The 26,230-nt window shown below is 37.9% G+C and overlaps 1 pseudogene; it reads right to left on the bottom strand.

Moving 5' to 3' along the window:
• Positions 1-8,374: 8,374 nt before the first annotated feature.
• LOC136866349 (V-type proton ATPase 21 kDa proteolipid subunit c'' pseudogene) lies at positions 8,375-16,763 on the bottom strand (annotated as a pseudogene).
• Between the last annotated feature and the right edge of the window lie 9,467 nt (positions 16,764-26,230).

The raw sequence follows: 26,230 nt of genomic DNA, 5'->3' as shown, positions 1-26,230 counted from the left end.
AAATAGTCTACATACAAACATACCCATCATGATATACGCTTTATATAATATCTGGGAACACCTATATCGAAGGATAACCTAGGTACACAAGAAAGAGTGAAGGCCATGTATCTTGAAAAAGTTCTCTGCCTGGCAAAAAACTCTTGACTAACCTGTGAGCTCACAAGACAACCGTTCTATACAGAAGAACTGCAGATGCCTTCTACGACACAATACCAAGCTTTACATCAAGAACTGCAGGATAAAAAAGCGAATATGTGGACAGATTTTTACCAAACAGACGGCATAATGACGTCAGAATGGATGTTGACTACAAACTGCGGCCGCCATAACGCGCTTAATATTAATTGTTCAAAAAACCATTTAAAAGGGCAGGCAAAACAATACCACTATGACAGGAATAAAAAATGTTGTGATCATATTAACAACATATTATGTATTGAAAGTGAATGGGTGGCATACAGGGATGCTGTGGCAGAAACAGCAAGGGGATGCCTAGGAACAACTGTGTGTAAAGATGGGAAAAGGCGAACATCTTGGTGGAATGATGAAGTGAGAGCAGCTTGTAAACGTAAAAAGAAGGCTTACCAGAATTGGCTCCAAACAAGGGCTGATGCAGACAGGGATTTGTACGTAGATGAAAGAAACAGAGCAAAGCAAATAGTTGTTGAATCCAAAAAGAAGTCATGGAAAGATTTTGGTAACAACCTGGAAAGGCTAGGTCAAGCAGCAGGGAAACCTTTCTGGACAGTAATAAAGAATCTTAGGAAGGGAGGGAAAAAGGAAATGAACAGTGTTTTGAGTAATTCAGGTGAACTCATAATAGATCCCCGGGAATCACTGGAGAGGTGGAGGGAATATTTTGAACATCTTCTCAATGTAAAAGGAAATCATCCTTGTGGTGTTGCGAACAGCCAAGCTCATGGGGAGGAGGAAAATGATGTTGGTGAAATTATGCTAGAGGAATTGGAAAGGATGGTTAATAAACTCCATTGTCATAAAGCAGCAGGAATAGATGAAATTAGACCTGAAATGGTGAAGTATAGTGGGAAGGCAGGGATGAAATGGCTTCAGAGAGTAGTAAAATTAGCATGGAGTGTTGATAAGGTACCTTCAGATTGGACAAAAGCAGTAATTGCACCTATCTATAAGCAAGGGAACAGGAAGGATTGCAACAACTATCGAGGTATCTCATTGATTAGTATACCAGGCAAAGTATTCACTGGCATCTTGGAAGGGAGGGTGCAATCAGTAGTTGAGAGGAAGTTGGATGAAACCCAGTGTGGTTTCAGACCACAGAGAGGCTGTCAGGATCAGATTTTCAGTATGTGCCAGATAATTGAAAAATGCTACGAGAGGAATAGGCAGTTGTGTTTATGTTTCATAGATCTAGAGAAAGCATACGACAGGGTACCGAGGGAGAAGATGTTCGCTATACTGGGGGACTATGGAATTAAAGGTAGATTATTAAAATCAATCAAAGGTATTTATGTTGACAATTGGGCTTCAGTGAGAATCGATGGTAGAATGAGTTCTTGGTTCAGGGTACTTACAGGGGTTAGACAAGGCTGTAATCTTTCACCTTTGCTGTTTGTAGTTTACATGGATCATCTGCTGAAAGGTATATAATGGCAGGGAGGGATTCAGTTAGGTGGAAATGTAATAAGCAGTCTGGCCTATGCTGACGACTTGGTCTTAATGGCAGATTGTGCCAAAAGACTGCAGTCTAATATCTTGGAACTTGAAAATAGGTGCAATGAGTATGGTATGAAAATTAGGCTCTCGAAGACTAAATTGATGTCAGTAGGTAAGAAATTCAACAGAATTGAATGTCAGATTGGTGATACAAAGCTAGAACAGGTCGATAATTTCAAGTATTTAGGTTGTGTATTCTCCCAGGATGGTAATATATTAAGTGAGATTGAATCAAGGTGTCGTAAAGCTAATGCAGTGAGCTCGCAGTTGCGATCAACAGTATTCTGTAAGAAGGAAGCCAGCTCCCAGACGAAACTATCGTTACATCGGTCTGTTTTCAGACCAACTTTGCTTTACGGGAGCGAAAGCTGGGTGGACTCAGGATATCTAATTCATAAGTTAGAAGTAACAGACATGAAAGTAGCAAGAATGATTGCTGGTACAAACAGGTGGGAACAATGGCAGGAATGTACTCGGAATGAGGAGATAAAAGCTAATTTAGGAATGAACTCGATGGATGAAGCTGTACGCATAAACCGGCTTCGGTGGTGGGGTCATGTGAGGTGAATGGAGGAGGATAGGTTACCTAGGAGAATAATGGACTCTGCTATAGAGGGTAAGAGAAGTAGAGGTAGACCAAGACGACGATGGTTAGACTCGGTTTCTAACGATTTAAAGATAAGAGGTATAGAACTAAATGAGGCCACAACACTAGTTGAAAATCTAGGATTGTGGCGACGTTTAGCAAATTCACAGAGGCTTGCAGACTGAACGCTGAAAGGCATAACAGTCTATAATGATGATGTATGTATGTAATGTATGTATTGAAGAAAGGTGGATCAGTCAAATTTCTCTCTATTGTAGGCATATCAGGACGAGTTAGTTGATTATTTATAACGACTGTTGCGGAGCAGTATGGGTCCTCTAGTTATACTAATTTTTCAATTTATATAGCATACATCAAGGCGAATTTTGGTTCCTTGCCGTCAACTTTTACAAGTTGTCAGGAGAGAGGCGTGATACTAGAAATAATGATCAATTTAGTCAGAACAGCCGCAGACCAATTAAAAATACGTTCATAGTGATTCTAGTATGTCTCCGACAAACACACACATGTTCTTGCCAAGAATTCAGGCTATAATTTTTTGTGAAATGACTTAGTGCACTTGCCAAGTATGCTCCCATCGTATCTGTAGACACTGAAAGAGTTTCTTAACACAACAACATGCTGGGAGACGACCATCGTTCTTTTTCCTGGGAGAATCTGCTAATGGTCACCGTTATCTACTGTAAATCTACTGTAACATGGAATGAGCTAAGACTGTACATTGCATTTTAAATGGACATTTTTCATGTATGCTCTAATCCAATAATGCATTTGATTATCTAACGACAAAACTGATGGTTTATCGTCATGTTCTGAAATGTTAACCAGTATACATATGCATCTTCTTCAAAGTATGCAATTAGATTAAGTATCGCTTAGATTTATGTTAGTATAGAATGATGCAGTGTGTTAGCATTTGTTTGTGTGTTAAAATTATGTCAACAACATAAATATTGGCTACAAAAATTTGATTAAAAAAATGAAGATTTACAATCAATTTACTAAAGTTTTCATATCATTTTAATGGAGTTATGGCAACATTTTGTAGATAATTTTTTAAATATTTTAAGGTCATCAAAATCCTAGCCCTGGCTATAGAATTACTAGGATAAGCAAAGAATGGTATAAGCCATAGCCTATCTCTGTAGCCACTGGTGCTTCGTAGCTATAGGCCAAATGCATTGAATTCATAAATTCATCCATGCATTGATTCATTCAATTAGGAAGGCTCTCTCCCCTGTTGGTGGTTATCCGTGACTGCGAGAGAAGTGTTTATTCATTCATGCATGGATACAACTCAGCCATGCAATCATTCATTTCTTAAATTCATGCATAGTGTCTGTTGAATGTGGAGGAGACGGTCTGTACAGACTTATGACAAATACCATCATTAATATTTTGTTTTTTAATCTATAACAGGAACAAATGTTCCTAATTTAGATATTATTTGGAATGCAGATAAATCTATCTTATATCAGCTTTGGTGTTTGGGAAAAGCTTGAAGGAAAATTCTACTTCCTTAGGAAATGCAGAAAAAAAAAAAAGACAAAATCATTGGTTAATTCATTTTAATGAGCGAACATCAATATCAGGTACATCACAAAATAAATTATCTCATGGTAACTAGGCTAAGGTCTTTGGTTGGTCCATAAACTAGAGCAGTAGACTTTAAAATATCACAACAAAACACAGCCTTCTTTCTTCAAAGCTGTCATATATAGTACATCCATACATAAATCTTCAAATGTCTTCAACAAAATATCAATGCATAAGATACTATTGCATAATTAGATACTCCACACAAATATTGCACCAGAAATTATACATTTTATACAGAATATCAAAAACAAAGCCATTTGCACAGAAAATGGAGTTTATATAATATATATATATATATATATATATATATATATATATATATATATATATATATATATATATAATTTTTTTTTTGCCTGTTGTCTCAAATGGCAAATCATAGAGTATTCCACTTCCAGGCAAGTACAGGAAGTCATCATAATTATTGTCAAAATTAATAGAAAAGCATTTTACTCGAGATATATCTTTTCCAGGAGATAAAATTCATTTGATGCACTTCTCAAATCTTTAACACCATTAGTTATCACAGCAAGAAAGACAATGAGATTATCATGACTAGATAGTAATGGTAAGCAACTACTGCTTACTGTACACTATATGACTAGAATCGTAATGTAAGATCAATTTGCTTAACACTAATGCTCAGAACTCGACAGACTCATTCACAATGAAAATTAGATGTAGATATAACAAAAACATGATAGAAGCTTGCAGTCAGTTAACAAAACAGGGTTATCACAATGATTAAACATGCATAAACATAAGACTTAAATATTTTACATAAACATGGAAGCTTGGAAGCTCCACGAGTTTCTATTGTTTCCAACTATGTAAAACATAAAAAAGCAGTTATTCAGAACTCAGCACTTCTCAGCGAAAGTGAGGAAGATATTGATGATAGGAATCTCCTTTTCCATAGTCCACACATTTTTTCTGGAATTAATTTCTTAAGTCACTCTAGTACATACATATTGTCATCAATGAAGAATTTTTTCACTTCGTTTGAAGTGTGACAAAGAATCAAGTCTTGCTGAATTTTCTCACCATCTGGAAAACAACTCCTTTCCTATATTTCAATGTACTGCTCACTTTTCACCATGCCATCAACTGGCACTAAAGGGTCCTGGACCTTCATGCATGAACCACCACCAAGACATCTCCATGGGGTGTTTTATAGTCTGTTTCAAGTATGTCCTTTCCACAACCTTATTTATATTAGATAAAAATTATTATATGAATTGATGTCAAATATTTTAGGGACATATTCCATTTTTATATGAACATGGTCCTAAAAATGCTTAGTTTCCGAGTTATCAAGAAATTTATCCTTGCATTGACCCTTGATGAGCAATCAAATGAATTAGCTTTCTTGGCTTATATTACACATGATTACAGTCCTATGAAAACCTCCATGAAATACAAGACAAGGGCTGGAATAGTTCACGATCACTTTATTACATCAACATATTTTTTGCTTTACGTCGCACCGATACAAATAGGACTTATGGCAATGATGGGATAGGAATGGCCTAGGAGTGGAAAGGAAGCGTCCGTGGACTTAACGTACAGCCCCAGCATTTGCCTGGTGTGAAAATGGGAAACCACGGAAACAACATCTGAGAGGAAATATATCGGTAGGTTCTCCTAAAGGAATTACACTAATTGAACAGCTCTCCAGTATAATGTTGCAAAATCCATATATTTGCTTTTTAGCAAATAAAAAGTATAAAAAAGGTGGAAGATTTTCAATTATTGTCTCTGTGATAAGAATTTGATAAAGAAAATGAAGCTGATTACTTGCAATCCATATTTGTCGAAATGGAGTTAATGATGGAAAAAAAAAAAAAATTGCATATTCCATACGAGACGGTGCTGCAGTGGTAGCAAGTCGAAATATTTACTGTACAAGAAATTATAAAGCCATTAAGTTGGCGGTCTGTAGAAAATTATTTCATATACCGGTAGTTGAGTAGATGGCATCCACAAACAGCATGTGTGTGTCGGGAGGGTCCATAAATCTCATAAAGGAAAACGACAGTCGTCAAATATAAAGGATCCGAAAAACAAGACACTGAGGAACAAAAATGAAATGTCGTATGGCTTTTAGTGCCGGGAGTGTCCGAGGACATGTTCGGCTCGCTAGGTGCAGGTCTTTTGATTTGACTCCCGTAGGGGACCTGCACGTTGTGATGAGGATGAAATGATGATGAAGACAACACATACACCCAGCCCCCGTGCCAGCAAAATTAATCAATGATGGTTAAAATTCCTGACCCTGGTGGGAATTGAACCCGGGGCCCCAGTGACCAAAGGCCAGCACGCTAACCATTTAGCCATGGAGCCAGACATTGAGGAACAGCAGAAAGGCATATACAACAAAGAGGAATGTTATAAAACCAGGACTGAAGCCTCCAGATGAAGCAAGTATAAAAACTTTGCATATCCGTGACAAAAATTAATACCACGTCATATCCTATGCCATCAATAATGTAACATGTAATTCACTTTTTAGGAACACAGCTGCTCTTGAATACATAATGAGTGTCAGAAGGATACTCTCGATGGGTGACGGCATCTTTTTATGGAGTTTTATTAAATGAACTATAATGCTCAAAGCAAGTACCTCGCCACAAATTATGGATATCATTGAGCCTGTGCATCGCTGGGTTGCAGAGAATATCTCCAGGAAGACTTGTTCATTTCAGTACTATGTGGCTGTGCAAGATATACTATACACTGTTCATTTCGGTACTATGTGGCTGTGCAAGGCACACTATACACTATATTTGGTGTGTCAAAAGACAATGTGTACTATTTTCCAAATTTCACGTCATCACATGCAGATGCTATAAAGGATGGTGTGCGACTGATTTTGATGATTGATGCGGCATTCACAACAGATCATGAAAATTAAGTGATGAGTTACGAGAGTGTGTTTGTGAAATAATAATTTTTCCGAGGCAGCCTACTCACTATAGCCGCCATTCCAATTCGAAAGACCATTTACATCTTGACTTAAACGTTGCTAGAATGCATGCAAAGTACTGTGAACAACATCCCAATTTAACAGTAAAGCTTCATAATTTCCGTGACATCTTTAATAAAAAATTTAAACTAAGTTTTGGTGTGCCACAGTCTGATTCTTGTTCTACTTGTGATTTAACTATATATCAAGTTAATATCTGCAAAAATGACAATGAACAACACCGTGCGAGTGTACAAAACGGCTTGCATCACAGGAGAGCAGAGAAAGCATTGGAAGCATTATATCAAGACATGGCAGTCATTGTACTCTGTGTCGACCTGCAACAGGTTCTGCATTGTCTTACACTGACTCACTCCAACATCATCTACCAGCGTCAATTTTCAACTTACAATTTCACAATCTGGGATGCCTCAGGAGCTTGAACGATAAACATCTGGCATGAAAGTATTGGAAAACTTTGTTCAACAGAAACAGCTTTGTGCTTATTCTAGCATATACACAAACATTAGGAAACTTATATTGTGGTCCGACTGCTGTATAGGCCAGAACAATAACTGGTGCATGATAATGATGCTGCAGTACTTTATAGGATTAAAGCTTTTTACAGGAGTTAACCAAAAGTTGCTGTGCAGTGAACATAATTTTCTGCTGTGCAACAGAAATTCTAGCCGGCCCCGCATTGTAGGGGTAGTGTGCATGTGCGCCTCTTAACCGGAAGCCCCGGGTTCGAATCCCGGCCAGGTCAGGGACTTTTACCTGGACCTGAGGGCTGGTTCGAGGTCCACTCAGCCTAAGTGATTAGAACTGAGGGGCTATCTTATGGTAAGATAGCGGCCCCGGTCTTGTAAACCAAGTATAACAGCTGAGAGGATCCGTCATGCTGACCACACGACACCTCGTAATCTGCAGGCCTTCGGGTTGAGCAGTGGTCACTTGGTAGGCCAAGGCCCTTCAAGGGCAGTAGTGCTGTGTGTGTGGGTTTTTTTTTTTTTTTTTGCAACAGAAATTCTGCAGTGATCAGAAAAAGAGTATGTCTAGTTTACATTCCTCAGCAATGGAAAAAGTGTTACTGAGACTGCCCGTTCAAGCAATCCATTTGTGGTGAAGGAGATGGGATAGGGAACATTTTCTGGAATTTTCTATTCTTGAACCAAATGTATAGAAAGACCCAAATTGTAAAACGACATCAACACTATGGTTACAAGTATCTTCAGATAAACCTTCTGCTGTTCGAATGAGGAGAGGGCACAACATTCTAGAACACTGGAGTATGTTCAGTTTTACTAAGCCCCAAAGGGAAAAAGAGAAAGGGCACAAACCACATCACATCATTCCAGCTGAACTCCGTCCACAGTGTATAAAGACAGTCTTCTAATCAGTAAGGAAAAAAGGCTGAAACCACATTACAGAGAATTTTATCATGATCTGAATGTCTAGGAACACTGATCCATTTCATGAGACTTCAAGACAACGAAACAGACAATTTCACAACATTGTAGAAAGAATATTCACTTTATATTCTGAAAACTTAAAACAAGCAATGCAGCAGCACTGACTTTTAAATTTTGATCAAAGAATAGGTCAGATATGCAACATTCTTATAATTTTGAATAACTTCGAAGCACGTTATAGGTATATTCACTTAGGAAATGTAATTGGTTGGCCTTGTGTATTGTGAAAGAAGTATGAATTAAACAATTTAAAGTTATTTCTAATGCAGATTTGTGAAGCATTTTTGAGCAATATTGTTTCTACCTTCTCCTGTAAATTAGATGAAATGAATTATGCAACAATATTCTGGGGAGCTATTCAATTAATGGATGATGTACCTCTGCAATTTGCTTTATGTTGCACCAACACTGGTAGGTTATATGGCAATGATGAGATAGGAAAGGGCTGGGAGTGGGAAGGAAGTGGCAGTGGCCTTAATTAAGGTACAACCCCAACATTTGCATGGCGTGAAAATGGGAAATCATGAAAAACCATCTTCAGGGCTGCCGACAGTGGGGTTCGAACCCACTATCTCCCGACTGCAAGGTCACAGCCGTGCGACCCTAACCGTATAGCCACTTGCTCGGTATGTACCTCTGGATGTGGTGCTGCTGAATGGTGCTCTATCTCATTTTAGTCAGAGCATTTGTCATGATTTGAATTGCCATTTTCCAAAAAGATGGTTTTGTCGAGGGGATCCACTGAATGGCCTGCCCAATGATGAAATTTGAATCCAATGGATTTTTATCTCTAGGGTCATTTGGAGTCCAAAGTTTATGCAACTCCTGTATCCAATATTGACATTCTGAAACAAATTTGAACAAATACAAAAGACTTCAGTTGTTATGAACAGAGTAAGCTAGTCAAGTATGGAACACAGCTGCAGAGGATGCATCAACACAAGAGGGGGTCACTTTGAGTAAACTTTTTGTTGTTCGGAATGAAAATGAAAATCCACAGCCTGTCTCCAGTCTTTCGACCGGGTCAGGAATGTAATGAATGAAGTCCCCATCCTAGCGGTAGCAAGGATAGGAACTGTGCCAGCTGCTGAAGCTTATTGCACTCCTATGAGACAATGATAAATGACTGACAGATGAAATGATATTGGAGTGTGTTGTTGGAATGAATGATGACAGGATAAACCTGTCCCGCCTCTTCTTTGTTCAGTAAAAGATCTCGCATGGAGTGACCAGGATTTGAACCACAGAGCCCAGAGGTGAGAGGCCAGCATGCTGAGCCACAGAGGCTCTTGTTAGGAATACATCTCCAAAATACTTGACATCAATTTATATACACCCTGTATTTTGGGTCTAACTTTCAAACATAAAAGTAAGAAAACTCACAGTCAGTCAGTAAACTTCATAAGGATCTTACTTAAATGGTGTGTCTAACTTCATCAAAGCAGATTTCCTGTCATCTTTCAAAATATTTTTTTAAAGTTGCAAGAGTTATGTTTAGTCTTAACTGGTTTGTATCAATAAAAATAGAAAAGGGATAGTTGAGAATTTGTGATAAAAATAGACCTAGAAACTATGGACATTTGGATATACACAGAACCACCAGCATACGTCCTGAGATCTATAGGGTCATCCAAAAATTATATTCCAATATCACATCTGAAAAAAATACAGTAAAAAGAAATAACAAAATATGAAATAAATTTGAATTAAAAAACACACAAAGTCAGTCTTGTTATAGTAAGTAGTGCCTATTTTATTCTAAATACCCATGATAGAATTCTACTGGATGCTGAAACACTAATAATTCAGTGGCCTTAGCCTTTGGTGCACTGCAGAAGCAAAAAATCTTAGCATCAAAAATCATTCATTTCCTTGTCTCTTCCTAATTTATTGGGACCAGCACTAGTTTTTTCGGCTTAGTTTTACTGCTGGGTGCCCTTCCTAATGCCAACCCTATGTATTAACCATTGCATGTTTTTACAGTGGTTGTATGCAGATGAAGAGAGGTGTATTAAAATTAACACAAACACTCAGTTCCCGAGCCAGAACTAAAATCCGCGGCTTTGCCAGGAATCAAACCCAGGACACTCTGAACCAACAGCCAGTATCCTGACCATTCAGCCCAGGAACTGGACGGTTACATAACTGATATAATGTACTGATTTTATTTAATTATTCAACTTATGCCAAATAAATAAAATCAGCACATAGACGTGCAACTGATTGCTTAAGCTCACCCATAATAAGGGCTACTGTAATAAAAATTTTGAAAATACTAGTGTTTCTACATACAGAGTAGTTCCACTCTAGGAGCCTATGGGGGGATTTAGGTATCAGCTGGGAAAGCCTGTGGTTGGAGTACTGGATATGATCTCACAAAGTTCTCCTCCCCAAACAATATGTTTTTAAACCTTTATATCAAATTCTAGCTGCTACCAAGAAGGAGAAATGAACTAGTAGAGTAATTTAGGAGAAGAGCATCTTTGGAATCCTCAGCATTAACACTGGTAGTACTATATGTTCAATGTCATCCATTCAATTGGTCTCACTAGTAAGACACAGAATAGTGACAAAACTATACAACCAGCAGCCCATACTCAATCAATGCACAATGAGCTAAGCTGAACAGATTTGGGAAAAATAATCACAAAATGAAAGCACAAACACAAAAAAAGAGGGGTGTGTGTAGGCGCTGTGATGCATGGGCTGCTATTGATTAGCGTCACAACTTGGCGGTCATCAGAGCGGCCAAATAATGGATGGCACGACACAAGAAAATCATATTCTTTGAAGTCTTTACAGTTACGTGCCTCACTTTCCTAGTATAGGCCTAGTGATATTCTCAGTTTCAATTATCTCAGAATTTTGTAAGCCATTATAGAAGAAAAGGTCTGTGCAAATAGCATCTGTTTCAGGACTTTTGGCAAGAACAGATGTGGTCAGTTTAAATATGCAATTTCACAACAAGATTTTAAGCATAATTATCAAAATAATGGACTGAAGCATAACTTCTAACATTGCATTCTGTTCAGAAAAGGTGATATAATATGCAGAGATATTTGTGTGGAGTGATTTTCAACTATAGCCAGACAAGCAACAATCGCTACACAATGTTTAACCTACAATTCATTTACAAAGGTGCCCTGCAGTCGAATCACAGAAAATTTTGCCCAATGAATATAGACTAAACTGATTCCAATTTCTCCTTCTACCCTAGCCTAAACTCTCATACAGCTTGATCACAGAAGATAACACCCGATCAACACTGAAGAAATATTCATTGCAATGCTGACCATGAAACCCTAAGCTGTTCTATTACACCCAATGGTATAAACTAGGATACAATCTTAATAAGCAATATTATTAAACAGATATTATTGATTATTATACAAGAGAGAATAATGGAACATTCTCTTCAAGAATGTCTCAAGAAATACTTAAGAAACTTAAATTCATATACCAATAGTCATGGCCAGGGTGCCGGTAAGTAGTCAAAAAGTAACATTAATGTGAACCCGAATAAAATAGATTCTTATCAATACTTCCATTCATAAGTAGCTTGTTCAAGGGCCAAACAGTCTGAATATACGTAAGCAAGATGTTTCACTCAATATTTAGGCAACCCAAATAACATGACAAAATACTATACGCGAACCTTTTCTTGATACCAGGTTTTAAGGGGGTGAGGAGTAAGGAGGGAGCTCTCCCGGTTCCGGTTATACTGCCAATGGAATGGAAATGAAATCTGAATTGCATCGATAATATGATCGATCGATATGAATTTTCTAAACTTTTAATATCTTAAGCCAACAACTGTCTCACACACACATTATATAACATTTCTCGATGCAAATCTTGTTCCTAGCATGAAATCTATAGTTTGGCTTTGCTGTGTAAACAGTACTAGTACATAAAGTGTATGCCAGATGTCTCACGGCAATCCATAACAGATTCACAGTTTGTGTTTCAAAGGTTGCCGATACGAATCTCGAAGGTAACCAAAGTCTACCGATTCAGCACTAGGGAGCCAGGTATCGAGAAAAGGTTTGCATATAGGCTCAAGCAATATTTCAGAAACGACATGTCTAATGTTCTTAAAAACTCAGAAAATGTTAACCTCATGAAAATAAATAAGAATGAAGCAATAAACTTTACTTAAAAACTTATTCAAAGATTTCTTATAGCGGGATTGTAAATGTTAATAATCCAGTCCATAAAATACCTTTAATGTCCAGGAACGTGACAACGGCCACTAACTTGATCTTTTATGCGTGCATATAAATGCAATTTGAAGGAAGATTTTATGATCATTTTCAAATTCATAATCATGATTATGATGTTCTAAATTGATATATTTTTGTGAAGATTATTTTACAGGACAAGGAAATAATGCAATATAATGAGAAATATATATTTTTGAAATTTAACACCATCTGTTAGCCATATCTTTACAACTACATATTCGTAGTAGCATCACACGTGCACTGGAAAGTGTCTAAAAAACCCTCAATACAGGGAATGTTCAATAACAAATTCAATAAATTATGTCTAATGAAGTTATGCTCAATTATCCAGTAGGGACTTCCTAGTTTTCACATAAACAATCATCTTATGTCCTATCAAACAGAAAACTATATTTTCTGACTTAAGGTATGGTTTGTTCAAGAGCCTTACTTTGCAACATGGTAATATTCTCACTTTCTCAAAATAAAGGGGTGGTTGTTGGGGTTTTTTTTTTTTTTTTTTTTTTTTTTTTTTTTTTTTTTTTTTTTTTTTTCCTCCACAGTAAAGGAAGTTAGGGACTTTCCACACTACTGCATACCGTTTCCTTGTATGCTTTAGCAATTACTACTGCTAACAGATAGCCTTCTTTTGTTGTTGATGGATCTGTTGTTAATGGCCTATTATAATTTCCTCATTAAATTGCATGGTCATTCCTATATTATATTAAAATTTCTTTAGGTTTAATTTTATACTGCATTGTTATTAATTTGAGCCTCCGTGGCTAAGGCGGCAGCGCGCAGGCCTCTCACCGCTGGATACCGTGGTTCAAATCCTGGTCACTCCATGTGAGATTTGTGCTGGACAAAGCAGAAGCGGGACAGGTTTTTCTCCGACTACTCCGGTTTTCCCTGTCATCTTTCATTCCAGCAACACTCTCCATTCACATTTCATTTCATCTATCAGTCATTTATCATTGCCCCAGAGGAGTGCGACAGGCTTCGGCAGCCGGCACGTTTCCTATCCTCACCGCTAGATGGGGGCTTCATTCATTCCATCCCTGACCCGGTCAAATGACTGGAAACAGGCTGTGGATTTTCATTGTTATTAATTTAGTTGTAATTTTCACTCCAATATTTTGTGGTCTTGCATACCATAAAAACTATAAAGCCATTTTTATATTAACTAATATTTGATTTTAGAAACAGACAAAAGTGCTGGAAACTTTTATAATCATGACACTGAATTTTTAAAATGTCATAGAAATTTACTACATCACAAAATTGTGTTTACTAGCAAACATAGCCTAAAACTAACAAGAATAAATAAAATGCTTTCATGACCCGTAATAACTGCACGTTATAAATTTCATATTAGAGCCCGTATTGTCAAAGTATCAACTTGTTAAAATTTAGATTTTATAATTCCACCTTTACAATACTGTAATAACTGATATGATACTTTTTTCTGGTGTATTCCATGAGAAACAAGACAAACTTAGAGCAACTGATCTGAATTACTCATTCATACGTGGTACATACACCAACATGGGTCCAATATATAAGAGACCAGGATCTGCTTGTCTCCAGCCAGGACAAAGGGTGAGTGACAGGAGTAACACACTTTAAAATTTTGGCCCAGTTGCCCAGCTGGTAATACCTTGTGAAGCACCCCTGCTGGGGTACGGTAAAGACCTCAACGGCAACTACAGTGGAAGGTGTAGATTTTGGTTTGGCACAAGTAACAGAAGAGGAAACCCAATACTTTAGATTAATAAGAGTTAAGGGCAGATATCAGTTTCATATAGCGTCCCATCCAGAGAAGATTTCGATGAAGGATATCTGTTCTCCATGTTAGGAGCGGCCTACTCTGAAACTGACATCAGACCCAAATAACACACCAATGAGTTGAAAACTGTTGCAACTAACCAGATCAATTTATCATGAGGATCTGGCAGAGAACAGGCCAATTTTCCCATTCAGGGGCATCTGAAGCTTTATCCATCAACCAGCAGCTGGTACAGTCACTTACAATGCCTAGAAATTCACTGTTGAAGGTAAGCACCCCCAAAGAAGGCCAATACAATGGCAGAAAAATAAATTAACCATTGAACAATACAATCAATCTGCTCAAACCAAACATAGCATATAATCACATAAAATGTTGTTCATCGATCTGTAGGGCAGATTCTGCACCTACGGGCAAATGCTAAGGCAAAGATCTGTATGTGGTAGGATTATTTTGCTTCTGAGCACACAAAACAAGGTCTTAACAAAACATTTTTCCCTGTAATTTGCTTCGTTTCACAAAGCACAAACCCAAAAGGGTATTTATCCTGTCTAATAATAATAATAATAATAATAATAATAATAATAATAATAATGTGTTTAACATTCCTTCAACAACTAACTTACTGGTCTTCTGACTTGCCAGGAAGTCACAACTTTGCCCTAAGAAGGGTCTTTTAATATGCTCATAAATATACTGACAAGGATCTCTTCTCAGTTATATTCTCCTGGACATTAATGAACTGTGCTGGGATACAATCCCATTACCTTAAGTATGAAGGTAATTGTTTAATCAACTATGCAAGGTAGGCCTACCCAATGTGAAAAAGTAGCGAAACACATTTGTACAGTAGTTATGCCATCTTGATGGTGGTGGAGGTTGTTTAAAAGGGAAATGCAATGAAGTAACCATTTCCCCACCTCTTTCCTTAATATGTACTGATATATAAAATTCTTAAACTTAATAAAAGTAGAAACTATTTACTGTCAAAATATAGCATGTAGGCCTAAAACATTATGTTATTTTGGATCACTGTGGTATATGAAATAAAAATCTACTGCCCTCATTATTTCTTAGCATTTTTAAATTATGTTTACCGACTGAAGAATCATCAACAATATTAAACAACCCTTTACTATGCACATGGATTAATATTACGAGATTACTTTTGGCACTGGGCAAATTTACTCGTGTAATGACAGGCCTATTTCATGCAAAATCATATTACAAATACTTAACAAAGACATCTGAATCTAATACATTTTATAAGTAAGCTATTCCTCTTTAACAACAACAATAATAATTCTCGCAAACAACTGCCTCGTTCCTTACTTGAATATTCTGTTACAGAAACTTAAACTTTCAAGTTTCTGTAACATCTGTGGTGCCTGTGCTTGAAACTGTCCATTACTCATTATAAAAATTTACTCTGGGAAGAATCAAAGAATCTAGGCTTTTTACTTCCATAAAAGCACACCCACACAGAAGCATATCATAAATTTTTGCAATCCAAATTTTCAACACACATCTTTCAAAATTAGCAGTTTATACAGTATGGAAGGAAGGTTTGCAGAATTACTTTTCAGAGCCCATCTTTACTTTTGATGTCATGTATATACCTACAATTAGCCCAAACAATCCAATGGCACTACCAAATATTTCCACAATTAAAATCTTTACAAACAGTGAAGCATTTGCTGCATCAGACAGTGCAGCACCAGACCCAACAATTCCAACTGACATTCCACAGAAAAGATTGACTAAGCCAACACTCAGGCCAGCACCAAACATCAAATATCCAGAAAACCAGTTGTAAGCCTTCTCATTCTCTGAAATCTTTTCAACATCAACATTCTCTAACATACCACACAGAACAATAGCAGTAATCAAACCATAAATAGCAACTGCTTCACAGAAAATAACAGATATGAGGTTTTTGGTTCTTATTCGAGGGGCTCTTACTCCTGCTCCAACTATACTAACACCAGTGGTGTAAATTCCTACTGCAGCCCCAACTACAGACAGAGACACTGAGAGTCCAATACCCAAGTTGGCCCACATAAATGGACTAGTAGTTTCAAGAAACCATCCTACACTTAACCTCTCTCCTTTGCCAGTCAAAACGTAATATAACACAATAAAGAGAGATGCCAAAAATGCAGTACACAGAAATGCAGAATAAACTATGGTGATGTTACGCATTTTGACGTAGAAATAGATGCCAGTTCTATGGATTAGTTAAATTCACCAGATTTGGAAAACTGACAAACAGAACAGCAAAACCTTTATAAAAAGGTACAACCACGTAAACTGTGCGCAACAGAACAGTGACTTCCGCTAGCCACCCACGACTAGATGAAGATTTAAATCAAAATATCATCATAATCGTTTTCAAAATAAGATTACCACTCAAGTAACTGCGCAGTACTAAAGCAAAGTACTAAACAAACCATGCGCCATTTCGAACTCGCATACGAACCATTATCGATCGATATTGCATCTAAACCAAGGATCATGTAAGAAAAATATCAAAACTGTTCTGAAACCGACTTCGTTTTTGATTGGTCTCGGTCGGAGCTCTCTGACCACTTGTGTTGTGACGAGTCGCGAAATTCTTTGACAGTAGTAGGACAGTCAGTAAATCAGGAACTTCTCGAATCGTCTTTTTAACATTTCCTGGAGGTCGTGTTTCTACTTTTCGGTTAGGTTCTAATTGACTGATAGCAGAGATTGCGAGTTCTCATTGTTCTAACTACAAAATCAAAATCTCTTTATTTGAAAATGAGGTGTCTACCTCGGTGGCAAATGGTACACTAAAATACATTATTGTCAAGCACTAAATTTTAAATTAACAAGAGAAGAAGAAAATTTTCCTAGAATACAATATTATCCAATTTACGCTAACATTTTTTTTCTATTAAACACACAGCTCATCCTTAATAAATTTATATTGTTTACAAAATTCTACTTCAAATATACTATACAACTGGTATAAGATTAACATTTGCATTGCATTTATTTACTTTTTTTTTTTTACCCATTTTGGAACCTAAGTAGCATAACGACCTGCTGCGTCTTAACCAGAGCCCCTTTTGCCACCACTTTTCAGAGTTCCTGAAGGGCCTTCACAGCTACCGTAGCGGTCCCAGGGCCCTCGAAGTCCCCACTGTACTTCACCCCTACAGGCAGTTCGACTGTCCGAACTCCATACACCAGGGGATGGATTTAATTTATTCACACACATTTTTTATTTATAATAAGCTGCACTGGTCGAATGCCCTCTAACATTTGATTTATTTTCTCTGTTGCTGTTTATTCTCTTCTTGAATACGGTATCTGTACAGATTTTGGAAAAGGATCAAACACTGCCCCTGATGAACTGTTCCACTCCTTCACGCCCTTCCCAATGAATGAAAATTTACCCCAATCGCTTCTGCTAAAATTCCTTCTAATTTTATACTCATGACCTAAGTTTATAATTAGTGTCCGGCTCCATGGCTATATGGTTAACGTGCTGGCCTTTGGTCACTGGCGGCAGGGTCGGGAATTTTAACCATCATTGGTTAATTTCTCTGGCAGGGAGGCTGGGTGTATTGTGTCGTTTTCATCATCATTTCATACTCATCACGACGCGCAGGTCGCCTACGAGCGTCAAATCAAAAGACCTGCACCCGGCGAGCCGATCATGTCTCGGACACTCCCGGCACTAGAAGCCATACGCCATTTCATTTCATTTCATAATTAGTAAAGGAGAAGATACCTCAGGGTTACAAAGATCCCACTAGTCTTCACTTCATTGACCTTTATGGAGACTACAGACAAACCGACCGGGTCTCATAAAGGAAATATTAAGACAATTATACACCCATTTTACATTTTACACTCATCTAGATATTCTTTAATCACTTTTGCGATCTGGAAAGTAGGATTAAATACTAAACAAGATACATATAAAAGCAATTGGACTGCGTAACCAGTAGCGGCGATTGGGCATTAAAAGTGCGAGGGCAAAAAAATGTACAGACAACAAACAGTACCCGGGTTTGTGGGATATAGCAGACGGAGGGGTAAAGATTGTCAGTTTACCAACTTAAGTGCGGTGCCGGTAATAATACCTTTTTTGAGATTTTGGTTCAAAACTATACAATAAAACTTTCACCAAAGGAACAATATTACACATGTATTACAATTAAAACGAAATACGGCGTGATTACACAATTAAAATCATTTAGTATTTGACTACACACTAAAAAAGTAACAGACACCAAAGAGACTGCCAGACTGACAAATACGCGCGGAAAGCTGGTGAATCATACCTCAGTGTCCATGATCTCAGCAAAAACTATAGACCTGCTACCCTTCTTCACAGTGCAGGCAAAATCTCCACTACTTGCTGTGGCTCTTTACAAATCGGTTAGCCGGGACGAACGACATTTTGTGCGTATTTCCGCTAATAATGTTGTTAATAATTTTAAAAAATAAAGGAAAGAAATAGCTGATAAAACATCAGAGTTTGTACAAATTGTTTTTTAATAATAATTCATATAATTTCTAGTTTGAACCGGCTAAAATGGAATAAAAATTTAATATTTTCTCCACAAAGTGGGGGGACTGCCCTCCTACCCACCCCACCCCCTAGTCACCGCTACTGCGCGTAGCTATCAGCTTGCATTCGTGATATGGTCCGTTGAAACTCCACTGTCAGCAACCTCGAAGATGTTTTCCGTGATTTTCCATTTTCAACCAGGCAAATTAAGACTGTACCATAAATAAGGCCAAGGTCGCTTCCTTCCCACCCATAGTCCTTTCCTATGATCAATGTTATGCGCTTTCGATATTGTAGACCTTCACATTTAGTTTTTTTTCCGACTCTGAAATACCACTCATCATAGTCGGTACGGTAAAACTGAATAAAACATAAATGATCGGAAATTGTATTCTCTGAACTTTTGTTATGTAGTACTTTTCGATAGGACCAAAAACATAAGTATTTAAAAATTACATTTTAGGCGCCTTCCCCTAAACTGCAATTTAATCCAGGGTGAATAAAACTGTTTATAACTTAGACTGTAGGTTCGTATTCCCCGACTCTATATACAGATTTTCATTAAATTCTGTTAACCCATTTTCTCGTGGCTCGGCGTCGATATGGACTTAACAAAAATACAAATTCATGAATATCTGTGTTATCATAACCGGTACGGTAAAAATGTATAAGACATGAATGGTCGGAAATGTAATTCTATATAACTTTGGTTATGTAGTATTTATCGATACGACCACTAATAATATAAATATTTGAAAATGAAATTTTAGGCCTTCCCTTAAAGTACCATTTCATTCAGCGTGAATAAAATGATTTATAGCCTAGATTGTAGTAGCTCCGACTTTGTATACCAGTTTTCAATTAGATAGGACCACTAATGACGTAAATATTTAAGAATTAAATTTTAGGCCTTTCCGTAAACTACCATTTCACTCAGCGTGAATAAAATTATTTATAGCCTAGATTGTAGCGACTTATTCTCCTACATTGCATACCGATTTTTATTAAGATAGGACCAATAATAACATAAATATTTGAAATGTTAATATTAGGCCTTCCCCAAACTACCATTTCTGTCGGCGTGAATAAAATTATTTATAGCTTAGATTGTAGCGACTTGTTCTCCGACTTTGCATACCGATTTTCATTAAATTCTCTTTAGCCGTTTTCTAGTAATGCGTGTACATACATACATACATACATACACACATACATACATACATACATACATACATACATACATACAGATAGACAGACAGACATTACGGAAAAGTAAAAAATGCATTTCCTTGTTACTGTGGACATGGCCGATACAGAAATGGCATTCTTTTCAAATTCTGAGCAATGTACAGACAAAACTCTTATTTTCTATACCCTGTATGAGATTTGTCGTCTCGTATATTTTCCTGTAGTTAATGTTTGGAGTTCTCCCCATATCCGTATATGGAACAGCGATAGAATACTTGATCCCAAACCCGTTTGCGGCTTAATTACGGTAGCTAATTTATCCGCCTGTATGTTGCCATTTAACCCTTCATGTCCCGAAATCCAAGTGAAGTTTATATTTCTCGTGTTGAGTTCATGGCATACAGATACTTACGATATCTTGTACATACCAGTTAGGCTTACTATTTTCGCTATTTGACAATGCATTAAGTGCACTAAGTGAGTCCGTGTGTATTTACAGTACGCTTTGTTAATCTTATGTTGTTTTATATATAGTAGAGATTGATGGATTGCAAATAATTCCGCTGTATAGATAGACGCTATGCTCGGTAGAATATATTTATTACCGATCGAAAGTTGTGCACAGTAGAAAGCTGCACCTACACGGGTCGCGTTGTGATGCTTGGACCCATCTGAGAAGAAATCAGATATTGATTTGGATCCGTGCAGTTAGGGGCACGCAGCTGGCAGCTTGTATCCGGGAGATAGTGGGTTCGAACCCCACTGTCGGCAGCCCTGAAGATGGTTTTCCGTGGTTTCCCATTTTCACACCAGGCAAATGCTGGGGCTGTACCTTAATTAAGGCCACGGAGGCTTTCTTTCCCACTCCTATCCCTTTCTTATCCCATCGTCGCCATAAGACCTATCTGTGTGGGTGCGACTTAAAGTAAGTCCTAAAAAAAAGATACGGTAAAGAAAGAAGTTTGCCTATAAGGTAATATAATGCCCGTTGCTCACGGTCAAATTTTTCACCAAATTTATTGAACCGGCTAACCACGGTGTCAGACCGTTTAGACTTCAACGCCTTAACGATCATGGCCACGAGGCGGGCTAAAATTCCATCAGTAGTATGGGCCTATAATCAGTGATTTCTTTACAGAAACGAAATTCTTCAAACTGGAATGAATGTAACATTTTTATGCCATAAAAACATAAGACAATTGGGCAAATTACGTGAACGAAGTAAAGAAAAATGAAAGAGATTTGTGGAAAGCAGACGAATTACAGGACGATGTCGACGATGAAAATTTTTTAATACGACTTTCTTCATCGTCCGTATCATCCTCAAGTTCATCTCCCGAAGCCGGTTCATCCAACGCGGGAACATCAGGCCTTGCAGAAAGGACAGAAGGTGTACGTCCAATGTCTGAGAGCAACGCCAGTGATTAAGGTATGTTGTATTTATTTTACCACCCTACAAATATTAATTTATGAATGAATGAAGTTAAAATTACAAAAAATTACAAACGAAAAATGTGGAACTGTGACGCCCTGTTTGAGTCACACTCGAGCGTGATCTTCACGAGTCGATTTCGCAACAGCGCGCTCCATCTACGCTGTACTGCAATTTAAGGTTGGAACGCTCTATAGATCTAAATTGTTCTCCCAGTCCGGTAACAGGTCATCCATGTTCTCAGTGAAGTCTAGTGCTTGTCTTATTTTATTTTGAGCATTTTCTACTACAGCCTTATTTGTCTCTTCTGTCTTCGTAGCCAGTGTTCTCATTTGATTGACGAATGATGTCAATGTCAGTTAAAATTTGGGCTCACAATTACCAACCGATGACAGGACAAATTTGGTTGGGATATAAATAGACTGCAACATGTGTAAATTCATAAGATCTATTGTTGAAGGGTTATCGTCTCAACTTAATGAGCGTAGTATACCAAAGTACTGTTCTAGTGGATCTTGATTAAATTTGGCTGTGAGCACATATCGGAATCTATTATTCCATAAATACTCGGACACCGTTGCTATCTGAGGGTTGGTATCTGTCTGGCTACAAAACTACGACAGATAAACACTTCTTCAAACCACCTAAAAATAAAGCAGAATTTTCAAAATGGGAAAAGGCGATTCCCAGAAAGGACAAGGAACGAAGCAAGTGGACATTTTTTCCTCGCCGGTATTTTTGTAAGTTTTATAAACTCAGCACCGTATTTGCACTAAATAAAAGAATACCATCACCAAATCAAACGCTCTTTACTTTCACTTTATAATAATGCACGGCAATTAAGTTTTTGCCTTCACATAACAACACTACCGCACATAACCATATTACAACTACAGATACCACTCCTCAGATAGCAACGGTGCTGCCCCTAGCGGACGATTCATCACAATCCCTATAGGCCTATTAGCCAACAGGGAACAACATAAGAGCTCACACTTTCTCTTCTACTCGTTATGGTTATATCTTATATGATGGGTATACTAATTGTGCATTTTTGTACAAATTGGATGAAAAGTATCGAGATAGTCTTTTATTGCTTGAATGAAATATTGATAGTCGTCCTTATCGTTTAATTCCAAACAATGCAAATTTGTGGGTTTGTTCGAAAATAATTTTGTAGAAATGGGATATATTCCTACTCAGTAAGACTTGTCTGTTCCTTTTAACCTCACCATCATGCGTAGAATGTTATTATTATTGGGAAATGATCACTTTGGCGTGTATCTTTTATATATACGTATATTGCTATTTGCTTTACGTCGCACCGACACAGATAGGTCTTATGGCGACGATGGGATAGGGAAGGCCTAGGAGTGGGAAGGAAATGGCCGTGGCCTTAATTAAGGTACAGCCCCAGCATTTGCCTGGTGTGAAAATGGGGAAACCACGGTAAACCGTGGGCTGCCGACAGTGGGATTCGAACCCACTATCTCCCCGATGCAAACTCACAGCTGCGCGACTCTAACCGCATGGCCAACTTGCCCGGTATTATATAATGTACCATATCATTTTATGTACTATCTCATTTGAACAAAGAGATCCATCGCACTTTTATTTATATTGAGGGTAGTTATTTTTGTCGCCGACCCATCGTTTAAAATGTGGTAGTATAGTTTTTATTTTGAATTACCTGTTCCAACCAATGGCCTTTTGTACAATACGTAACACTTCCTCAAATTACATTATGTGCATTGACATCACCCAGTATAATAGTTTTCCCATTAAACTGGCTAAAAAAGTTTGTCCATCGTATTAAATCTCCTTTTTGAGATATTAAAGGGTTTGATAGCTGTAGGCATTACACAGAAAGCGAAGCGCCACTCGCTGTGATACTGCGTGACTCACGCCTTGTTGATAAACACATATACCTTGCCCTTATCTCGAACGAGCCCCCTAGAACAATTGTATGATGTACAGTATTTCGGAGTTACGAAACTTTTGTTTGATTGACGTTGAATCGGAAAGAGACAAGATAACACAGTGAAATTGTAATACTTCAAGTGCTTGATTGTCCTTCTCAAGAGCACACAGTACATGAAATGAAATCAACAGCTTCAAAATCCAATGAATTGCATGGTCATTGGCAGTAGGGGCCGGCCTGTAAGGAATCCCTGACGTTGCCCTCCCTAGAGATCGAAAAGATTTTTTTAAAATTTTCTCTCGATATTTGAAGACAAAAACTGGACTCGAATAACGCTACGAAAATTTCATCGTAAAACCACAGTCTAATATATTATCTGCGCACTTTTTAGTGATAGATTTACACCCTAGTGCTGAAGCGGTCGACTTTGGTTATGTTCGAGATTCGTATTGGCAACCTTTGAAACACAAACTAAGAATCGCTTATCATCGCTGTGCGCCATCTGGCGTACACTTTAAGTACTCGTACTGTTGTTGTTTACACAGCAAAGCCAAACTATAGAATTCATGCTAGGAACACGTTTCGCAACGGGAAATGTTATATAGTATTAAATATTGTGTGTGCGACACAGTTGTTTGCTTAAAATAATAAAGGTTTATAAAATTCATATCGATCGATCATATTATCGATTCAATTCAGATTTCATTTCCATTCAGTTGGCAGTATTGACGGAACCCTTCTTACTTCTCCAACGAGTACAAAAATCTATCACTAAAAAGTGCGCGGATAATATACACAGTCGCGAAGCTCTAATAAGAGGAAGGTTAATCCACTTGACAGCTGGAGCGACACTAGCACATCTAGCGGCGAGGCAGAGGCAACTTGCTAGTAGACAATACTAGGGAACGAATTACCACTACAGTCTAAAATGGTCATAACTTCTGAACTATTCATGCAAATAATGTCCTGACAAGGTTATTGTAATCATTATGAAATAGCGGAGGAGGTCAAATAATTTATTTCGATGAGGAGTTCGAAGATAATATCGAAATATTTATTTAATCTTGAGGAGTTCTGTATTTTTTTTTTTTACCGCGGACTATAACATAAAATCGCTTCTAGAGGGCAACCGGTTCGAAATAGGTGTATACCATCGCGGACTTTTTTTTTGTAGAGGTTTATATGCTCTAGAATTCTTCCGCATGTTGACAAGACGGACGGTTTTCTCATTTTCTCTTATTAAAAAACTAAGCTACTTTGGTCAGGATCGAATTAATGATCCGGGGTACGATAAGCTAGCACACTAACCACTAGCTCACCGGCGCCAGTGTTGATTTCTTTAACAGTATGTAGACTACCCTACGTTGAATAGTCATTACTGGTTTACGTTCTTCTAAATGTCATTGTTAACGGCAGTTAGTGCGTTTTGCGTTTACAACTTCCACTATAAATATCTCCCTTTTTATTTGCCCCCTTACTTCTTTCTTTCTTAATCTGTTTACCCTCCAGGGTTGGTTTTCCCTCGGATTCAGCGAGGGATCCCACCTCATTATACGTGACATCAGTTCTGCGGAAAGAAAAAAACGAAAGAAAGAACGAAAGAAATCGTATCGTTCTTGCGTTTCAGTCAAGACGGAACGTTTTCCAGGCCAGTGAAGAAAATTCTTAGTGCCGTGGTGCGGAGAGAAGTACGGTAACACAATAGGAGCTGTAGAGGCAAGCAGGGAAATCCAAGAAAGAAACAAAAGTTAAGAAATAAGGGGGTCCGCCTCTGTGGTGTAGTGGTTAGTGTGATTAGTTGCCACCCCCGGAGGCCCGGGTTCGATTCCAGGCTCTGCCACGAAATTTGAAAAGTGGTACGAAGGCTGGAACGGGGTCCACTCAGCCTCACGAGGTCAACTGAGTAGAGGTGGGTTCGATGCCCAGCTCAGCCATCCTGGAAGTGGTTTTCCGTAGTTTCATCCTTCTCCAGGCAAATGACGGGATGGTACCTAACTTAAGGCTACGGCCGCTTCCTTCCCCCTTCCTTGTCTATCCCTTACAATCTTTCCAACCCCCACCAAGGTCCCTGTTCAGCATAGCGGGCGAGGCCGCCTGGGCGAGGTACTGGACATCCTCCCCAGTTGTATCTCCGACCCAGAGTCTGAATCTCCAGGATACTGCCCTTGAGGCGGTGGAGGTGGGATTCCTCGCTGAGTCCGAGGGGAAAACCAACCCTGGAGGGTAAACAGATAAAGAAGACATCCTTTCTTTTTTCTAATAATAATAATAATAATAATAATAATAATAATAATGAGCCTCACGCTACTATAATAATAATTATATTATTACACTGGCGCTCAGCATGCTAATCATTTAACCATGGAGCCGGACTCATTTTATTTTATTTTATTTGTTAATGAAAAATTTTCCCTTTAAAAGTCGGTCACTAGTTATAATTAAGGACAGAAGAGAATGGTCAACGTAAAGCTCATAGAGCAGGCTAATAATGTTGATGAATTCTGGTCATGATGGTCAACCGTACGAGACAATGGGCAACGTCTAAAACCTCATATCAGAATTTAAATCCTTCAGACACACAAAGAAGACGCGGATGAGTTTCTAAGCTATCCTTTTCAAATTAAAAGTCATCGTGAAAGATAAGATTATTTTTCGGCTAGAGATAGGTAGTAGTATTCCAATTATGTAACTTCTTTTTCATTTTTTATTTTTTACTCGTTTAATGTCGCACTAACACATCGAAGGGTTTCGGCGACGGAAGGATGGGAAAGGGCTAGAAATGGGAACGTCGCAGCG

This window comes from Anabrus simplex, chromosome 3 (assembly GCF_040414725.1).
Source record: "Anabrus simplex isolate iqAnaSimp1 chromosome 3, ASM4041472v1, whole genome shotgun sequence".
NCBI lineage: Eukaryota > Metazoa > Arthropoda > Insecta > Orthoptera > Tettigoniidae > Anabrus > Anabrus simplex.
Note: the sequence above shows the minus strand (reverse complement) of the source record. Positions and strands in the feature narration are given on the sequence as shown.